Source organism: Patiria miniata, unplaced genomic scaffold (assembly GCF_015706575.1).
Source record: "Patiria miniata isolate m_02_andy unplaced genomic scaffold, ASM1570657v1 HiC_scaffold_4, whole genome shotgun sequence".
NCBI classification, from domain to species: Eukaryota; Metazoa; Echinodermata; class Asteroidea; order Valvatida; family Asterinidae; genus Patiria; species Patiria miniata.
In genome coordinates, this window is record NW_024037071.1 from 2,558,134 (window position 1) to 2,578,228 (window position 20,095).

General features: G+C 40.3%; 1 protein-coding gene across 1 annotated transcript in view; it reads right to left on the reverse strand.

Moving 5' to 3' along the window:
• The window catches only part of LOC119739865 (bridging integrator 3-like), a 35,287-nt gene extending 22,520 nt beyond the window's left edge, over positions 1-12,767 (reverse strand). The window contains exon 1 of the mRNA XM_038214977.1: positions 12,699-12,767. The gene's annotated coding sequence lies outside the window, so the exon portion shown is untranslated. The remainder of the gene's footprint in view (positions 1-12,698) is intronic.
• Positions 12,768-20,095: the final 7,328 nt, after the last annotated feature.

Sequence of the window (20,095 nt, forward strand, 5' to 3'; positions counted from 1 at the left end):
TATTTATCATTAATGATCTTCCGCTTTTCCAGTGAAGGAAGTGTTATTTATGGCGGCTTATTTTAGATAACTCCTAATTTGGAAAGAAAGCTGCACGGCTGAACAATGCCGAGTTAGTTAAATCTGGCCCCTTTCCCTCGTACACCTTATCGGATGCCCTGGTGCTTGTACTCGTCATAACTCGGTTTTATGACGCAGTGCCGACACGCGAAACGCGTCGAGCCGGTCACGGGCCGGGGAAACTCCCAGGCCAGCGACAAGTCGGTGCGAGGCGCGACACAATGGAGGTTTTGAACGGGGGAAGATTGGGTTTCAGTCGGCGGAGTGCGGCTCTCCTGCACGGGACAATGGGCCGAGGTCCCCTCACAATGCGCAGGGTGTCAATAGCTGCATGTTTCGCTTAGGTGTCCGTGGGGGGACATTGATATAAGGCTGCACTGGGGATGTTCCTATTACGTCTGCTGATGCTTTAACCCGAGTGGTCGTTACATCATTTCTCCTAAAATACGCAGTTTGGTCGACCGTTTTGGCTACAGCGCGCGTATATAGGCCTATACGAGGGGTCCGGACTATTCAGCACGATGGTCATATCGTAAGCCCGTTTTTACTGGAGTTTTCTATCCAAATTTGGCAGGCCGCCTAAATTTAACTTCTCCCGGCCAACACAATCGGGGCTTTTCTCACTCGGACCCCTATTTTTAAACTCGGAAGGAAGACGAGAGGGAAACTTCTGTCAAAACACTGATTGTTTTCGAGGCGTGATGCAATACACGTTGCTGAGACCTATAAATGCCAAGCGGTGGTGTTTACCGTATTGCGCTTTTGCGTGAAGATCGCCGCATCCGAAATAACAACGCATTCAAAACGAAATTCTCCGAAGCCAGTGAAATATCCGTTTGGTCACCCAGAGGGACAGATCCGCTAACCTTTCCAAAATCTCAGAAATTGTCCATTGTCTTTGGATGACACCGTCTCGGTAAAACAAAAACTCAGTCGGGTCTTGGAAAGAAGCCGTAGCGGGAAAGCACCACATAACGCTATCTCCGGTCGGGATCGTGACTTCTGTGCAACCGCATCGATGTTCCCCCCGTGTCGCGAGTTTACTGGACAGTAATTTTAAGAGAAAACGTAACGTCTCTTGCCGAGAATTAATGTTAATGAAGAGACAAAGAAGACACGGAGAAACTTGGAGTTTGCCACTCACTACGGGAGGGGAAACATTTAGGATGAGGTACTCCCTGAACTTAAGTTCCATTGAAACAATCCCCATGGGCCAAACTCCGACACCAGGGTTTGTTGGAATCTGGAATCTGTTACAGTGAGTACTGTACTAGTAAACTAGTTATGCTTTACATTTGGTTGTAGGCATACTAGGCACCAGTAATCAGAGTCCAACAGTTTTGTGTACAGTTTACCATATGGTGTTGGAATTTGCAGGAGTGAGGAATCATTCTATGGGGGTTAGGGTTGATAGCCAAGCTTTGGTAAGAGCAGTCAAAGAGGCTTTTGGATTAAGAAACGTTGTCCAGTACATCCTGCACTACTGTTTTGGTTTAAAGAAATGCAGTGAAATTTGGTATGGCGTTAGCTTTAAGCTGAAAGCACTGTGACTTTCCCAGCAACAACTCCCGACATATCTACTCGAGGAATCATTAACATGAGTTCACATCGTGTTGAATCTTTTGTCCACCAAATCTTCTGTCCACCAAGGAGCATCTCCCCCAAATCCGTGAGACAACATTAACGCCAACCGTAAGATTTACATTCACTCTTAATTGTTAGTTAAGAACTTCAAGACAAAAATGCAACAAACTAGTAAGTTGGAAGTTCTTTGATACGGGAGTTCGGATTGAACGGTTAAATGAGAATCTTGACAATAACATATATTGACAATAAAAAAAGAAAGAAAATCGGTGTGTGACAATTTATTCTGTATTCGGCGTAACAAAAAAGTGGGTTGCGAAACACCACTGCATGCACAGTCGACATGTCCATCAGTGACAGTGACGTTCATGATGCCATTAGTGACGTTCATGATGCCATTATAGACAGTATCGCTAACCCCCTCCCCCGAAGAAACAAACAAACAAACAAAAGTGCCAAAATCGCCTTATTCATGAATCATGATTCGTAATGACGGAAAATAAATACTGAAAGCCAAGACCCATGGCAACTTGTATTGACTGTAAACACAGCAACAGACAACAAAAAAACCCACAAACCTACAAAACGAGTATCTGTTGTTTTGACCATCTCACAGCCGGGGGGGGGGGGGGGGGAGGGCGGATTCCGCACCCCCCTCCTCAGATCTCGGCCATCGAATGTTGAAAAATTATGAAACTCGGTACATGCATAGAACAACTTAATATGAACATACCCAAGAAATTTCATGACTGTAGGTCAAAGAGTTTTGGAATTATGGCTAATTAATTATTCATATGCACCAATGGTAATCATAAAAAAAAACAAAGTTGTTCTTTTATTAAGATTTAATGTAAGCACTGTATACTGAGCGCTCCCGAGGGTCTTCGAGAAAACAAAAACACCGCTCACACACAAGCTAACTCGGGGGGGGGGGGGAGGCCTCGAACCCACGACCGCTTACTATGATGCACTGGACCACTGAGTTCGCTGGTGTCGGCTAGTCGGTTCGAATCTGATGTAGCAGCGGGTACCGAAATCAACCACTATTTTATGAAATGTTGTTGCGCCAACGGTAGGCCTATGTGTCTCTTGATATAGTAATGAAAATCGTTCAGGAAAAAAAATACAAATTTGAAAGTGGTTTGAGCTTAATGGATGTACCTGTTTGATCTAAAAAAAGATCGGGCAGTGTCAAGTAGGCGGTCTCTGATACCGGGAAAGCGAGGCACGAAGTGTGACCGGCGAAAATGTCACTGCACGGTCATAAGCACGGTAGCGCGTCCGACCGTCCGTCTCGCCTCCACCCAATCCACCACAGTCTAATTCGCGGAAAAGAAAACGATAGGTCTGGTCTTCACTCATGCGAAATAGGCGCCCCCGACAAACAACAAAAATCATTTTCAAAATTATCCCTGGCACTTTGTCTGATTGGGAAATTAGGGTACCGTAATGTCCCCCATTGCAACGGGTTTGAATGATCTCTAATGATGCTCAACCGTAGTCCGTATACAGAATTCCAAACTTGGAAATGTGTGGCGTCTCGGCTGAATATACTGAAAGCATATTTGTTTTTAAGATGTTATTTTTTGTTGATGTTGGCGGTAAACTTCGAAGAACGTTTCCTTTCGAATTTCGCTGATGTTGGCCTGCGAAATTCTCTCAACTTGTCCATGAAGGGGAAAATTCAGGCAATTTCCCGCCAGACTCACGACTTATCGTGTCCCAAACATCCTATCCAGCCCACATAAGCAGCACGTTTCAATGCAGGCATGCAGCTTGCACAATTTAGAAAACCAAATCTTTTTAATCTTCTTTAGATGAAGGAAATACGTCAAGGGAGATTATTATTGATGTCTTTAAAATCCCAACCTCTTCTCTTCTTCTCCCCCCCCCCCCCCAACAAAAGGTGCCAATGGTTAACTCAGGTTGGTTGTTATTTCTTTCAAATCGCACTGGTTACAAACAAAAAAGTCAGCAAAATTCCCCTCACATGACTGTCATTTATTTTTTCTTTGGGAGAAGAAAAAAGTTCAGCTGGTCAACTCAACAGAGGGGGCGCTGCTGATTAAGTCCACTTCACGGCGAGCACACGGACAACGCCTCTGCGAGAAGCAACGCCCACGTATACGTCGCATCGTTCATGCCCAAGAAACCATCTAGTGTCGTGTAGATTGGAACTCGTTCTTCACCGCGAAAGGGTGTAAAAGAACGGTGCAAGCTACACCTTTTGTGCGGTCAAGTGCTTTGTGCTAAAGTGTGGTTATATTATTTTGGTATGCAACAAGGTTGGCATGGCACGAAAGAGAACGCTCTGCTACGCTACGATGCTAAATTATTAATGTTATATCACTTTCCGTGGCAGAAGCAGAAACAATTTAATTTTTTTGTCTGTTATTAGTAGGCACCTTTTTTTTCTATAACATACACCCAGACTAATGGCAAGCCGTAATTTTGGGTTCAGCCAAAGGTTTATCTATTGTAGCGTAAATCAAGTTTGTTTCTCAAAAGTTTAAGTTTTCTATCTTTCCTATCTTTACAGTGATTGATCCTCATAAGTATATACTTTATACACCAATACAATGTAATTTTATCTACTAAGCAACTAAGTCATGGCGGATTAAACGGAGCCACAACTGACACAATGCTTTCGCCATTGGTGGGGGCCACCGTCGATGAACAGTGACATACGGTGCGTGGCTTCATCTATACGGACGTCGGGCACCTAGCAGTGGGGTTGGATGACGACTTAAAGCCTTAGACCACTTTGATATTAAGTTATACAGGCACATGATACTATATGGGGATGTGTTAATTACACAATTACCCAGATGTACAATCAATAACGGCGCACCTCACACCAAAACAAAAGCGTGGTTATCAAAAGTATTCTTCAATAGGAAACATGCTCTCATAACTCCTGCATACGTGTAACAGGGTGCACCCTGATGGCTGTTTTAATGCATGCACATACAAAACAATGGGGAATCGTAATGACGTATATTGAAAAACAAAATCCATACATTTTCTGCCAGTTTCTGTTAATGTTTACCGCACCCAAAGAATATAAACAGGCTGACTTAGAAATCAACAAGGATAGGCCTACATGTACTGCACAAAAAAGACGCAAAAGTCTCTGAGGGATACGGCCGTGCTGTCCTCCAAATCATGGCCGAGCCAAGTTTAAAGAATTCCCGCTCGCTACGCGGCAAGAGACACGCTTCCGGCAAGCGTTGCCGGTAATCTTCGGCTCATCTTTATATTGCATAAAGTATTTGGACTCGAATTGCATCACCGGATGATGGATGAGTTTCAATACACTGCTGATCTCAAAGTGGCTCTCCGTGCCGAGTTTTTGTTTACATATTTCTATTTTTTTTTTCTAGCAATACAAAAGTTATAATTCACTTTGGAATGAGGCAATCCGAACAAACAAACAAAAATCCGTCCATGTTTAGTTGTGGAATAAACTAACAATTTCAAATTATTTGCGGTCCCGCACTTATAATACAGGCGTATACCAAAATAAAAAAGATATTATCAGAGGGTTGAAAACGTCAAAAATATCAAATATAACACACTTGGAAAATAATCATTATAGGAGAAACTCGAATATTATGTCGAAGAGCAGGCACAGCATCTTTAAATGCAACAGGTGAGCTTAGCTTGTTATGGGATTTCTTGTAGGCCTCGGCAGTACAAAAGGCCGCTAAAATACACTGATATTATCAGCTGTGTGTGCATGCTTGTCTGCGAGTGGGGGAAAAGGTTGCGGGAACTGTGCGCGGGGCCTACCCTGGGACGTCTTACCAGGGCAGCGAGAAAATAATGATGCGTAGGACGACTTGGCAGTGGCTTGTTGAGAGATGGACCTTTGCGTGATGAAAATGCCATTTAAAACCTCCAAACAATCTGATAAGGACAAGATACCTCAACGTTTTGTCACTGCTGTCCTTTTGATTTTTGTATGACAAATACATGTACCAATTCTAGAAAGGTATGGTAGATGATGCACGGTCCTGCTGGTGCGCATGTCACGCATTCCAATCAGTGGGGGATCTACGATCGGGTATAGGGGGGTCTAAGCCCTTTACTGGGCCGAACAAAATAGGAAAATCGTTCAGAAAAAAACAGCAAGTTCCTGCTAAACTCCTCTCTGCAGCTTAACCCCCCCCCCTTTGACCCAAGCATTGATCCACCCCCGCCGATTACTCAGTGTGCACCAAACGAGATAAATAAAATACCCATAGATGCGACACATATACGACTTTTCTGATTACTTTTAAAAAGAGAATACAATAAACGGCCTTCAAAAATAATCTTTTGCGCTCATTTTGGAGGTAATAATCAGGGGACAATAAGGCTATATGAAACCGAGCAGTATAATCATGGTCCTAGCGGGGAATCTTACACACTTTGCCAGGAGCAAGATATTACTGAACACGGAGCACCAGACGCCGATGCGAATACCGCGTGGGCTAGTCGCCCCGAGCACTCTCTAAGTCTTGTTTTTTGGATGACATTCGCACATTATATACACACCGTGGATCAATTTGAGGTGATGTAATTTTAAAGAATACATATTTAGCTGTATACGCCATGTCTGGGGAACCTTTCAGGTGCTGTTTTCAAAACATGACCGAGTGTTTGTATGTGAAAGGATTAAATTAATGTTTGAAATTAAACAAAAACAAAACACCTTAATGACATGGACGCAAAACCATAAAACAAACAGCTATACATGACAAATTGATGAATTGATTTTACCTGAACGAGACAACTTGATGCGACCTTTTTTTCTTAGAATAACGTACCAATGGGTTAACACGGTACGGAATCATTTTTTTTTCGGGGGGGGGGATATAACCCTGAAACTGAAACACGAAGCTTTTTAATAAGAACCTAAACATCTCGGGCCCAGACCTGCGGAGGCGGAGTTTCTGCCCACCGTTTTCTGTTGTTGCGAGAAGCATACCTTGCACGCGAGACAACCTCTCGTTCTCAAGTAGGAGTCGGGGATCGATGGGGCTTGCAAGGTGGATAGCATTTCTACCCTTATTGCCTCCGTTATTATGATGATTTATGCAAGGCAGCTTCCCTGGGTACGATCCAGGGCAGTTGTTGACCGACCCGGACCCCTGTTCTCGGCTACGGCCCATGCACAGTTAAGTCTATAGGTGCCCACGCCGCGCGTGTTTATTGGGGTAAATTATCTACGATCCGCCATTTTGAACTTGTATTCACCCTTATGGCGCAATTCCCCCTATTTATCAAAACCTAACTTTTTTTTTCGTAAACGGCGATTGAAAGCTACAGGTTCACAGATGAAGAACACATGTCAAGCACATTAAATACATGCCTCATGATATACAGTATATCATCTGCTCTTAATTTCCAAAAAGTGAAAATTCATCATATTCGAGTGAAATGTCACACCATCTATACCTTGTAATTTAAACTTGACAAAAATACGATTGACAGTGACATTCCGTCAATCGAGAAGGTCTTTCACTTGAGCTTCCACAGCAGTACATATTTAAAAAAAAAAAAAAAAAAAAAAAAAAAGGATTCCAATACACTCTTAACAGAATCCCGGGTCAGATTTGAACCGGAATCCGGGTCATAATTGACCTGATACTTTTCCGGGTCAAAATGACACTTTTCCGGGTCAAATGACACTTTTCTGGGTTAATATGACACTTATCCGTGTCAAAATTAAACACTTTTCTGGGTCAAATGACACTTTTCTTGGTCAAAATGACATTTTTCCGGGTCAAAATTACACTTTTTTGGGTCAAAATGGGTCTAAATGACACTAAATGACCCGGAAAATGATCCAGAGAGGTGTCATTAGGACCCGGAAAGTGTCATTTTGACCCAGAAAAGTGTCATATTGACACGGAAAGTATCAGGGTCAACTCTGACCGGGTCAACTCTGACCGGATCAACTCTGACCGGGTCAACTCTGACCGGGTCAACTCTGACCGGGTCAACTCTGACCGGGCCAACTCTGACCGGGCCAACTCTGACCGGGCAACTCTGACCGGGTCAACTCAGACCGGGTCAACTCTGACACAAACTCGTACATTCACTTGTTAAAGTCATCACGATTTTTGCTTTCTATGAGGCCACAGCGCATCTGGAAGGCTGAGTTGTGATGTGCCGTCTATCAGGTCTATAAAATTAACTGTTTGATTTTTGTCTATCCAAAAGAACCATAAGTAATTCCTTTGACGAGTTACAATAAAATTTTGACAAACATACCGACATGGAAAAAGGCCTGCATCCATCTATAAACCATCCTTACTTCTGGTATACACCCTAGCCTTTACGTCACATAGCGTTCACATATCGCGTTTTTTGGTCCATTTATCAATATTTAAATTTAACCGTTATATCTCGTGGGAGACATTTATATACTCCTATAACTGACATTCGATTTACGTATACCCTGACGAGAAAAAAATAGACTTGGCTCATTGATAATCAAACTCGCATTTCTCGGTTTTGAGATGTTTTTTTTTTCTGATACCAATTTAGGGGGAAATTCATTGAAAAGTAAAAACAAAATGACGAGAACATTTTTATGAACTTCAACGAATGAAGTCAGATTGCTTAGGCCTATATGGACAAGCATAATATGCTTGTTTTTAAATATTATAAATAAATTATATTTATATTAAAAAAAAGCTATAGGTGTTTAATGCATGCAATTGTTAAGTTTGGATTTGGACAAAAGTGATACATAACGTTATAAACAAAATGAGGCAAATGGTAAAAAAGGCATACGTTAAACTCTGCATACATGTTTTGCTGTCAAGTGTCTTTTACATTTTTTTTTGATCGCAAATATATAATGACGTATATCAATAAATTCAAGTAGTATAGCTTTTAAAAAAATATCTGGGTGTAATTCGGTACGAACGTGGTCATACCTTATTCTTTTTAAGTACATCTTTCGCATATAATCCACAATATCCCGTCTGCATTGGCATCGGAGGATTACTGCAAATCTTCTGTATACGATTGTTATATTAATACATCTGAGTATTGACTTACGATATATATCATCAATTCAGTACACCCCCACTTCGTGAACTCCGCGACCGGCGAGTGTAAACCGTGAAGCGATAGTTGATCTATTCAGAAAGGAAACCGTGCACCTACGTAAAAGTGTCGTTTGCAGACAGCGGCCCACCTGTTTTATCCCATGGGTATACACATCGGTGCCTTAGCCCAGTGTACCCACGCAGCACGCGCGGTATGGGTTTGTTAACTGCGCGTAATGGGTGTTTTTACAAAAGGCAGGTGATTACAGGGGGTTCCCCTCCCACGCGCGGCACGCACGTGCCGTTTGAAGTGTTGAACAGGCGGCTCGGCCGCTGCACTATGGTCAGACTCGGCTGTGGGACACGTGCGTTGGTATTCAGCGGCCTTCCAATTGACCGCATATGAACCCTTCGACTGAATTAAAAGAAGGGTTCCACTAGGAATTCACCGATGATCTTAACTACAGAACCCCGGCAGGCGGGTATTTGCATGGCAATTAGACGATCCAGTACGTAAAATATCAAAGTTAACTTTCAACCATTCTTACTAGGCCAATCGCTAAAGTTTTCCAAAATATGCTTATGGAACAGTTTCCAATCCAAACTATTATCTAAATATGCTCTTTGAAATTGAAAATGAGTGGAATTATATATTATCATTTTATATATTGATGGGTCGTTCTATAAACTTGAGTCCAACGTGTGACATTTTTCATGTCCCCGATACCTTGGAACTTTGTAACTTGCCATTAAAGTATCATTAAGAATGACTTCAAATTAGTTTTTAGTTTGTTGGATAGGTAGTTTAGTACTATTGATTATCACTCCCTAGAGGACGACTGCATTAAGGATTTCGTCCAGAATTATAAAATAATAGATGCCAAACAGGGACAGGGAAAACAATGGACCCCATAGAATGACGTATATTGGCCTATCGACCGTCCAAACCAGATCTAAACTGGATCGTTCAAGTTGTGGTTAATTTACTCACATACAGTAATGCGTAAAAATTAAACATCATCATGCAATCTCTCAAAATATTTATCCGAATGGTGGACGGTTACATGTTTAAATTCAATTTCCAACAACATTTAACTCATGGTGATTCCAACGCACAGTGTCTTTACATTTTCAAGCTCGAAATGAAACGGCAAGGACAGAGTAAGGACATTAAATGAATGCAACTCAATCCGGTTAACATTCTTATTATAACGAGTACTTGGACGTTTCATCTATAGCGTTCGCAAGACGACTTTGGAGATTATATATAGTCTTCAGGATACCAGGCATTTCTTCGCGATACAGCACATTTGACGGGATAATTCTTGTAAAAAAAAGAGAGGCTAAAACCAAGAATCTAAACTTAATCTCCGATTACACTCGTATAAAATATGTATTTCAACGATTAAGTAATGATATATGAAATAGAACTGCTCCGGAACCCCCCCCCCCCCCGAAACAAAATATTTTGAAAATCAGTGGGGGTGGGGGTATATGGGAGCTTGGGATACTTTAAACGGGGAACATCTATAAATTACAAATGTTATGAAGTATATTTTAAGGTTTTTAAAAAATATTATTTTGTACTGAAACATTTCATGTACAAAAATATCACGGGGGATCCCGCTTTCTATCCCGTACCAAACAGAGAAAATATCCACCAAATCAACAGTATTTACGCTCGTAACCGCGATTATAGGTAGAGTATTATTTTGGATTATTATCATCAAAACAACAACTTTCATTTTATTCCTAAAGTTGGTAATTATATTATTACCAAGCGATCAGCCTATACAGGACACGAGCAAAGAGGAAAAACATATTTTCCTGTGAGTCTTTCCCACTATTTCCCTAATTTTCATCTGGCTAATCTAATAACATCGCTTATTAGTATCATATCTCAACCCAATTACACGTTGATTGACCATTTTTGAACTGATGGTTGTGTTTGGTTACTGGCACCGTGTCCTCTGCCAAAGAGGCCGCCGTGAGTCATGCGTCTCATCGCCCACCAGACTTGAGCAGGCAGCCCGCTTCAAGCACCTCGGCCCCCTCGCGTTTCCGGAGATCAGCAAAAATTCTGGAAGTAATTCATTTGTAATTTTGCAATCCATTCCCGGGTCATTTCGCAACAGTTCGAGTTTTTTAAAAATTACAATCAAGGTGGAGTGCAGATTGTTTCAAAAACTTGGTGGGAGCCGACGGAAGTATCGAGATTGAAGGGACCTTGAAAGGCCGACATTTCGGAAATTAATACCCTGAACGAGATACCTGTTGTGAAGACTTCTGAACTGATGTCAAGATTCTGAGGTTACCATATCGACGTGACTGTAAAATTATTTCTGGTTATTGTTACATCTGATGGTCCAACAAAAGTGTTTTTTCCCCCCGTAAAACCTAAAATTGGTGCATGCAACAACTTTCATTTAAATACTGGGAGGTTGGCCACACAAAGCAATTACAAGTCTACGTGCTTAACAAAAGTGAATCTAACTATATACGAATCTAACAAAAGTCTATAACATCTAAACGCATTTTGTTTTGTAAAATGGTAAAAATTATAAACTATTTGAGTTATTTTCATATTATTGTTTATCCTTTATTCATCTTGCCGGAACAATTTCATTCTTCCGCCACACACTTTTGTGTGTGTGACCGTATAGGCTTATCAGACTTATCGAAAGTAACTTTATCTTTGAACATCGTTTCCGTTTGATAAGAATGTAGTTCCGCAAAAAACGTCTTTTCGTTGATATGGATTAAATTTATATTTCCGTTTCCGGCCATTTTTTTCTGATACCTCGAATCGTATCTTTAAGAATCATTGGTGTTACATTAACTCGCGCTTTCGAGGCTGAGGCAGGCGCGCAAGGTGTATCATCTCAGACCGGATGAGACTGTTGCACTAATGGGGGAATCGGCGCGACCTCCCGGTATAACATGAGGCTCTAACTGCTGCATCGTTTACGTAAGTGCCCGTATAATTCAATTCTGCTGGAATGCTGAACTTGATGTTTATATATTACTGCAGGATAGTTAAAAGATGAATGAAATAAACTAGGTGTAATATTTATGCCAGTAATTAAAACTTGTTCTCAAATTTTTTACTTTCAATTATTTGTTTTTCACAATTTTCCTGAAGAAAATACACTAGGCTGAACATAACATAAATTACAAAGAAGTTCTGGAGGCTAGTGTATCGCATCCATAATGTGAGTACTGATGAGTTGGGGTTATGTTATTTAAGGTTCGTACCGGTTAAGAGGACTCTATAACTTTCTCGTTTTTTTAAGACGTCAATATTTTATAGTGTCGTGTATTTGTAGACAAATACTTTGTATTAAAGACATAACTGACATTTTCCGGGTAGAGGTATACATGTAAACTGACTTTTGATAAAAGAGATGAAACTATATAAGAAACTTTTCGCATAAGAAAGTAACATCGAGGTATTCTGAATCTTTCGTTGATGTTTCACATTGTCAGTTTACACGATAAACCTACTGCCAAATATCCTAACTTTTTAATAAATTAGGTATCAGTAGCCTATAAGTACCATGCACAAAAATAATACGGTATTACCGGAGTAAATATGACAGTACAGTCCGTTGTTTTGACGCAGTCATAAAAACGTTTGAATTACATTACGCGCACCCATTCTGGGATAAAATGCTTATATTAAATGGGTAACAATTATTTCTTTAAATACTGTGTTAGTTTGCACGATAATAGTATACTTGAAGAGCTAAACCAGAGATAAGAAAGCACACAGCCCGTACAGTATATGAAAGATTCTAAATTAAGAAATGGACAACGGAAGTCGGTAGAGGAGACAGGCTCGTAAGCCAAGTTGGTATCAACGTGTGTCCGAAATGTTCTGGCTTGTAGTCAAAATTCTTTCCGGTGTTTTCCCCTTTTTAGCCTGTTTTGTGCATTTATGTATGCGTCCGTGTTGGGGGGGGGGGGTTAAATATATTAAAACCAACATTAAACATCTTTCATACTCACTCGTTTGTCGCTGCCTGATAAGTTGGGGTCGGTTCGGATGACTTTTAAAAAGATTAATCCGTTCAGCACGACCACCTGGAAAATGCAAACACCAAAAGGAACAGTTATAAATAACACTTTTAAACATGTTTTTGACAATGTGAATAATTACGAGATCATTTCTACTTCCATCATGACACAAACCTTTGACAAATATGACTGTATGGAGAAAAAACTCCAACGCAGTGATCCAAGAGGCGTCTTCAACTTTTCAAACCCTTAGGCTGAGCGGTCGACACTTCAGAACGAAAAAACAATACCAAATGAACCGCTATAGATAAATTTAAAACAAAAAAACCCGAAAGGAATCAAACTAAATGGCTATGATAATAAATTTCTTACAGACAAAAATTCCAGATTGCTAATTGAAATTGAAGCAAACTCAAGCAGTGGAGTACTAAAAATATTTGAAGCAGTGCAGAGGTGTATACGTACGTAAATGCGGTGTGGTGACTAAATTAAAACCTGATTGACTTTGAAAATAACTCAAGATCTTTGACAATTGTAATGTAATCAGACGGGGCCGATGAAGTCACGGCGGTATACGGCAAGGAGACAAAACCGCAGGAGGAACGTTGAGTCAATTGAGCGGGCAAGGAGCCAAGGGATTGCGGGTCTAGCCCGGTAATGCTGACCGGAGATCGACGCAAATCAAAGGCATCCTCTTGAGCATGCAATTGCCGGTGAAGACACAGCCAAAGAACAGTGGGAGAAAGGGAGAGGTGCTAAGTCATCAGTCAACCAAAACCGGCCGTCATCCTCGGTGACGAGAAGTTGGAGAAAGTTTCTGTGTTCTCCGTGGGCAAAACAAACTTCAGTAATTTTTTAGGAGATGACGTTCCGGTGAAGGAGAAACTGGAGCCAAGTAAAAGAAACTTGACCTTCATGCGAAGATTCGAAAACGATTATCTGAGGCTATCAAGGTCTATACTGGGGCGGTGATAAGAAAAATATACATCAAACCCCAAAACCCAAAATAAAGCAAATCAAGACAAATCAATTAAAAACAATTTAAAACTTATGAGAGAGTCTCAAACGAACCTCAAACTTTCACAAAGAGCGAGCATATAAGGATTAACATTTATATCTTATGGCTTAACTTCAAATTTGTGCTCGTCCAAAATGCATGGACGGGCTAAAAAGGCACGGGGATCCATACAAATAAAATCCTTAAAAAGTAAAATATAAATTTCAGTTTTGTTCATGCAGGTTTGCAGGTATCTCTTAGGGTGTTCTTTGTTGTTTACTAGTTAATGCACAAAATGTTTACTCATGCATGTCCAAGCGAGAAAAAACCGTTTCCATCTAACTCCGCCTTAACGGGTTTTAGATGCTATTGCCTCCCGACTGATGTTCCAATGCACCACGGTGCCAAATTCTTTCGTAAACGGTACGTAAAGAAACGAAACAACACTGTCTTGTCGGTGTTCAAAATAAATCTGCATGTATCCCGGATTAGTCTCCTGATTTAGCCTATAAAGTTTGAACGATTACAATGGAAAACACACCAATATGTGATTGGGTTTTCAGCTCCTGCCTGATTCCGTGAGTTTTCCCTAGAATATTCTTCTGGGGTTTTCCTCCCAGCTCTAAAAAAAAATGTAATTTCTTCTCATTGTCTTCTCTCTACGGGTTTCTTCATGCTTGTGAGCTACAGTGCCGAGGAATCCTTGGTTTCATTACCAGAAACAATGTAATAATAATAATAAAATAATAATAATTTCCCAAGCCTTTATTGGAGACCTGTGGGTTTTGAAATGATTGCAATTTTTATGCTCAACTTTTCCCCTTTTTTTGGACATCACTCTTAGCAGTATGAATGATCATCCTGCTTCTAAATGAATGCATTTGAAGCAAAACCAAAAAAGAATGATTTTTTTTAAAGGGAAAAATATCGACACGTTTTCCCGGGGTTATCAGGAAAAAAATGCAATAATAACAATGACGCAATCATCCACAACACATAACGAAGGAGAACGATGGTCATCTATCGAAACTATATATGCATTGTGTCACAAATTCTTCAACAGAGATGATTTCCACGAATTAGTGAGACACTTACGATATTAGAGTGGCATCAGATCCTGTTGGAAACATAGAGCCATTTTTGTTTCACATTGTTTATAAAAACCAAGAAATACGAACTGAAAAGAAAAAACCTCGCACATGCACTGAAAGAGATATTAACCAGAAATAACGTGAATGATAAAGCAAAGACGCTAAAAATCTCGCAAAATGTTTCACATTTATATCAATAAATTATAAAACAGTTGATGAAATAGGTCTACAGCAGTCAATCGAGATATTTGGTGCACACCCTGAATCCCATTTACGACGCATCGGACAAGCACACGAACGAGGAGGGGCCAACAAACACGTATACCATACAGAACATCCATGAACATAACAGTACCCCCAATGATGTGCTCCAACCCATCTTAAACGAGAATGAACCAATCCAAAAGACCTCATTCACGGGGCAGCCATTTTAGATCGTGTTCCCTGAATCTATTTTTTAAATTTTAAACTGTTGAATGGGATGGTGCCAGACTATTTTATGATTGGAGTGCGTGCCAATCTTTCAATGTTTGTTTTTTAAATGTGGTTTAAACATTAGGGTATGTTCAGTAACAACTTTTAAATTATTCATCAGGGCAGACTGGTATTAATTTGTAATGAACTTTATTTTATTGCTTTCATTTCTACTCGCAAGTTCAAAAAATGAGGATTTTACCTCGCTTTTAATTCCATATGGCCGACTTGTGAATAAAGTCTTTCGGGTTGGATGTTCCACACGCAGTAAACCTGACAATGATGCGTTGTTTAATTCATATGGTACGTTATCTGTATCACAATGCACCATTCCGAGAAGAATACAATTACCACCTGAGATGTTCTGATCACAGAAAATACCCGTTTGATTCCTAAAGGCCGGTTCATATACCTCACGCGAATGCGAATTTGACATCACGAAACATTCGCAAAGCGAACTTCTCCGGAGCTGATGTTAATAAAATCCCGACTATTTTTTGCGAACTCGCAGCGCGAAAACTTGGCATGACGTCATGAATTCGCGTTCGCGTTGAGTATATTAAGAACAGGTGTCTTATGGTTTCGGGGAAATATGAAACAATTTAATCAATTAATTTAAGAATACACTTCCAGGATTCACCTGTGACGTTAAGAAACGCAACTTCACCAACAACTATAGCGAGAAACAACATTGTTTTCGAGTTGAGGCACTAAAGGCAGGCAAAACCAACGACATAATATAATAATTGTTTATCAGTCCGGACGACGGAGAATCGCACGTGCGACACTCCATGCACGCACGCCAAACTACTTCATCAAATCTTTTCAAACTTCGTTTACGTAAGCAACTTCAATTACGATAATACCGGAGACTTTTTTTGCCGTGTCTTCGTTGTTGTCGTGTATTTATTTCCTCGGGGCGCGAGTATTTAAATTTGAGCTTCTTGATTGACACCGTGCGGTTGTATTCTGTGCGTGTGCGGATTGTGACACTTCATTTCGGCAATAAATTTTGGCTGGATTGTTGTTTGGACTTACAAGTTGACGAATTGCTTTGAAATAGGAGTAGGTGTGCAAGATGTCCGTTGTATCTGTTGTTAATTTGAATTGGTAAGGCCGGGATAAGATGCTCGGCTTGCTAAATGAATTATGATCATACTGTATAAGGATCATTACATTTTGTTTCAGGTGTATGTGGGCTCAATTTCCTTCATAATTATCGGATCTATCATCGTATGTACCAGTACACTGCTAAAATTTCTAAAATATTCAGAGGTTTGTGTGTATAATAAGGCAAAACAAATTAAAAAAAAACAACGAAAAAAACACAGTGGATACCCAACAATTGTAATGGCTTGGATAAGGGTTCACTGAAAGATTAAGTTTCTACTTTTGAAAAAAACCTTTGGTTTTAGGCCTACACTAGTTAAAAACTTTTTCTATGCGTTTGTAATTTTTGATCTTCGTGGATCTGTTTGATCAATTTTGACTGTTTTTACAATTTCTGTTTTAAAAAACCAACGTTTTTCTGTCCCTACATGCTTCAACATTCACATGTTTTTTTTTATAAAGATGAATGGATTACATTATGGAACAAGCTGCTCACGAAATTAACTTCTAACAACCTGTCGTTATAAGAAAGGGTTTTTTTCAGCATCGCTATTTCACTTTGATCTGATTATATGAATCGACGGTGGATGAGGGAATATAGCACCAGAAGTAAGCATTGGTATTTAGCGATATATTGTTCAATTGTTTTTGTTTAGTCTTGGGCAAGTCATTACTAGAGGACTGATTAGAGCAATTCAATCATTCTTAGATTATTTATCACACATCCAAATAACACAATGGAAATTAAATGTTTTATGTCAGCGATTTCCACAGATTCATCCCATATCTCCTAAATAAAAAAGAAATCATCTACTTTTCTTATCTGCTGTTCCAGTATAAGTAAAGAGACATGTTCAAGAGAGCACTGAGTACAAAAGAGCTGGCAACTTCCGTATAGGTCTACCTAAATGTTTTCCAAAACAAGGCAGGACTTCAGAATGACTGAGAATTTTGTTCGTAAACATTTTTTAAAAGCGGAGGGGTAATCGGCGGATATTACGTATTCCATTAATTCCGATTTCTACGATTCCTTCCATTTCGGGGATATTTTTATCACGTCAAATAATTATCCCTTCTTCTCCACCGGATACATTACTTGAACACGACTAAAAAGACGTAACTTCAGCCATATCGGATGTTATCGTTCAGCGTAAACAGAAAAAAGAGTAGAAAGGATGGATCGCATCCTCAAGGGAAGGCGATGTTGTACGTAAACCTGCCTCTAGAATTTGGTCTAAAAGGAAAAAGCTGAGCTAGAATTATCATTTCCGGATAAAGCAAAACATGGTCCGTCCAAAGCACGAGATAGCGGCGAGGCAGCCTTGCCTTATGACGTGGAGTCATCTAGCGACATGTGCATGGCAGTCTGCACCGTAATCACCCAGCCTCTGACGTACACGTGCATTAATTCGAGAGCGAGGTGTATTCATGAATGGCCATGTAAACGTCAGTGACAAGCTCGGCCGCGATTGGTCGCCCATCTGCTGCATATTCAGACACGGTCGCGCGCTGCTGTCGTTACTTATGAATCTGCCCGTACGCGACACGCGCTACCGAGCCGACTTCCGCGATAATTTATGACAAGCAGCCCATTGGCGTGCGTATCTCGCTGGGTGAATTCGTAATCAGCTCAGTGATGACATCACAAGCTGGTCGCTTCGACGATGCGGTGTCTGCGTCAGGCAGCGGTGGAAAACGTGAAAGAGGCGCGCTGGTACGTGTGACGACATCACTCCGTGCACATTAGCGGCAATCAATGGCTACGACCGGCTAAAAATAGACAAGGCGAGAGCTGGATGACGACAGCAGACCAAGGCCCGAGCGGGATGGGATGCCGTTTGTTTCCGCGACGTAAGACGGTCAGAGCCCCGGCCAGGCTACAACCAGTTCGCATGACTGCGCATTGTCTGCGCCAATGACGATTTGTTTAAGAAGAAGGAAGCGATACCGCATTATGGCATTGTGCCCAGCTCTAGAAATAGCAGTTATGATGAATGACCCTTCAGCCTCTGAGTTTCCGATTGCTCATCTCAGAAAAAAAACACCACAATTGTACCAATGTTTAGAAAATTTGGCCAAAAATAACACCTAAATGAGTTTAAAATACAAGATGATGCAAAGGGTATATTGCTATCTACCTAAGATAGCATGAACATTGATATCTAAATCCGGAAAGGTCCCTCATCTGTACCTTAACCTTTTTATCACAAATACATTAAAATGACCCATGTGCCTTACCCATATACATCGACTCGATTAATAAAGCCAACACCAACACCTAAATCCCTTTTCAGATATGATTGGCTGTGATTAAGGCCATTTTGGACAGCTTCTTAATTTGGTATTAGTTTGACATCGATAGGTTGACTGCCTATTAAAGAAAGGCATATCGTGTATTTTACAAAACATCAATAACATAGGACACTGAAGACATTCGTCTACACGAAATGGAAATTTTAACAGTAACGTTGATAAGGTAATTAATTTGGGTATTTTTGTCTCATTTTACTCAAGCCACAGAGGAATACTGCTGTCCCATTGATCGTGGCTTTAAATAACCCATACAGGCAGGTATAATAGGACATGGTGATTTGTCACAAGTTCAGCCATAGATTCTCGTGTACTTTTATGCGTTCAATTACTGGGATAGCCATATGTACAATGCAGACGAGGGAAAAAAGGTCGATATCAATAAAATACAAAAATATATAATAATGCAATATTTTAGTGAAAAAAAACCCCCGAAACCTGTTCCCGCTCATTTCGCTTTATTGATTTGTTACCGACTGGCGGGGTGGCTTGCAACTGTTGGGAAAAACAATACAGGGTAATCAATATTATACACAAATGGTACCAGCATTTTGTATTATAGCCTGCGCACAGTGCACCGTATAGAGTGGCGATTGAATTAAACACATGCACGACGCAAGCGCAATCCCAAGGCCTATTTTTATTCGCTATTAACGTCATTAACACAGTCGATTTATCTACGTTCGCATCTAGACAGAGTTATTTATAGAAAGCGTATATATAAAAGCAATGAAGCATGGACGATGAGTGGTATATAGGACGCCGCTCTGATGGTCAGCTGGTAGATATTTCTCTTCAGTTGATACCATTACCAGTGATGATGCGACTTCGAAGAACTGTCTCATGAATGCGGTCTAATACGCCACTTTGTTACTATTTTGGTGAAACTCGAGGAATATAAGTTTATTTCCTTGCATTTTGATTCTTTTTCTATGTATGATATTGATTCTTACATCAAGAGGAACGAAGGTCTCATCAAGTCAACCCTTAATAACCTAAGAGACGCAGGCGCAATAGCCGTTTATCCATTCAGTGAACACTGAATGCAATACTGAACTTCACATTAATTTCATTACGGGCAAAACAGTTATCTTCGAGGTTTTTATTTTTATTCCGTTCCCAGTTATTTAGCCCTATTTTTCTTTCCAAACACTGAGAAATTAAAAATTAGTAACTATAATTTAGTACCTAAAACAAATCACAGGTGGGAACCTATATACGAATCAAAAAAAGTATAGGCCTAGAAAGATTTCTTTGTTCCGACATGACTTTTTCCTCGGTCGATTTTGGAAGTCATGCGTTTATGGTGAAATTCGACAATCTGGGATGTCTAGACAGAAATTATCTGATAAATACCACCAAAAAATAGCAGTTCAGAATTCTTCATTTAATTTATTTTGATTCCT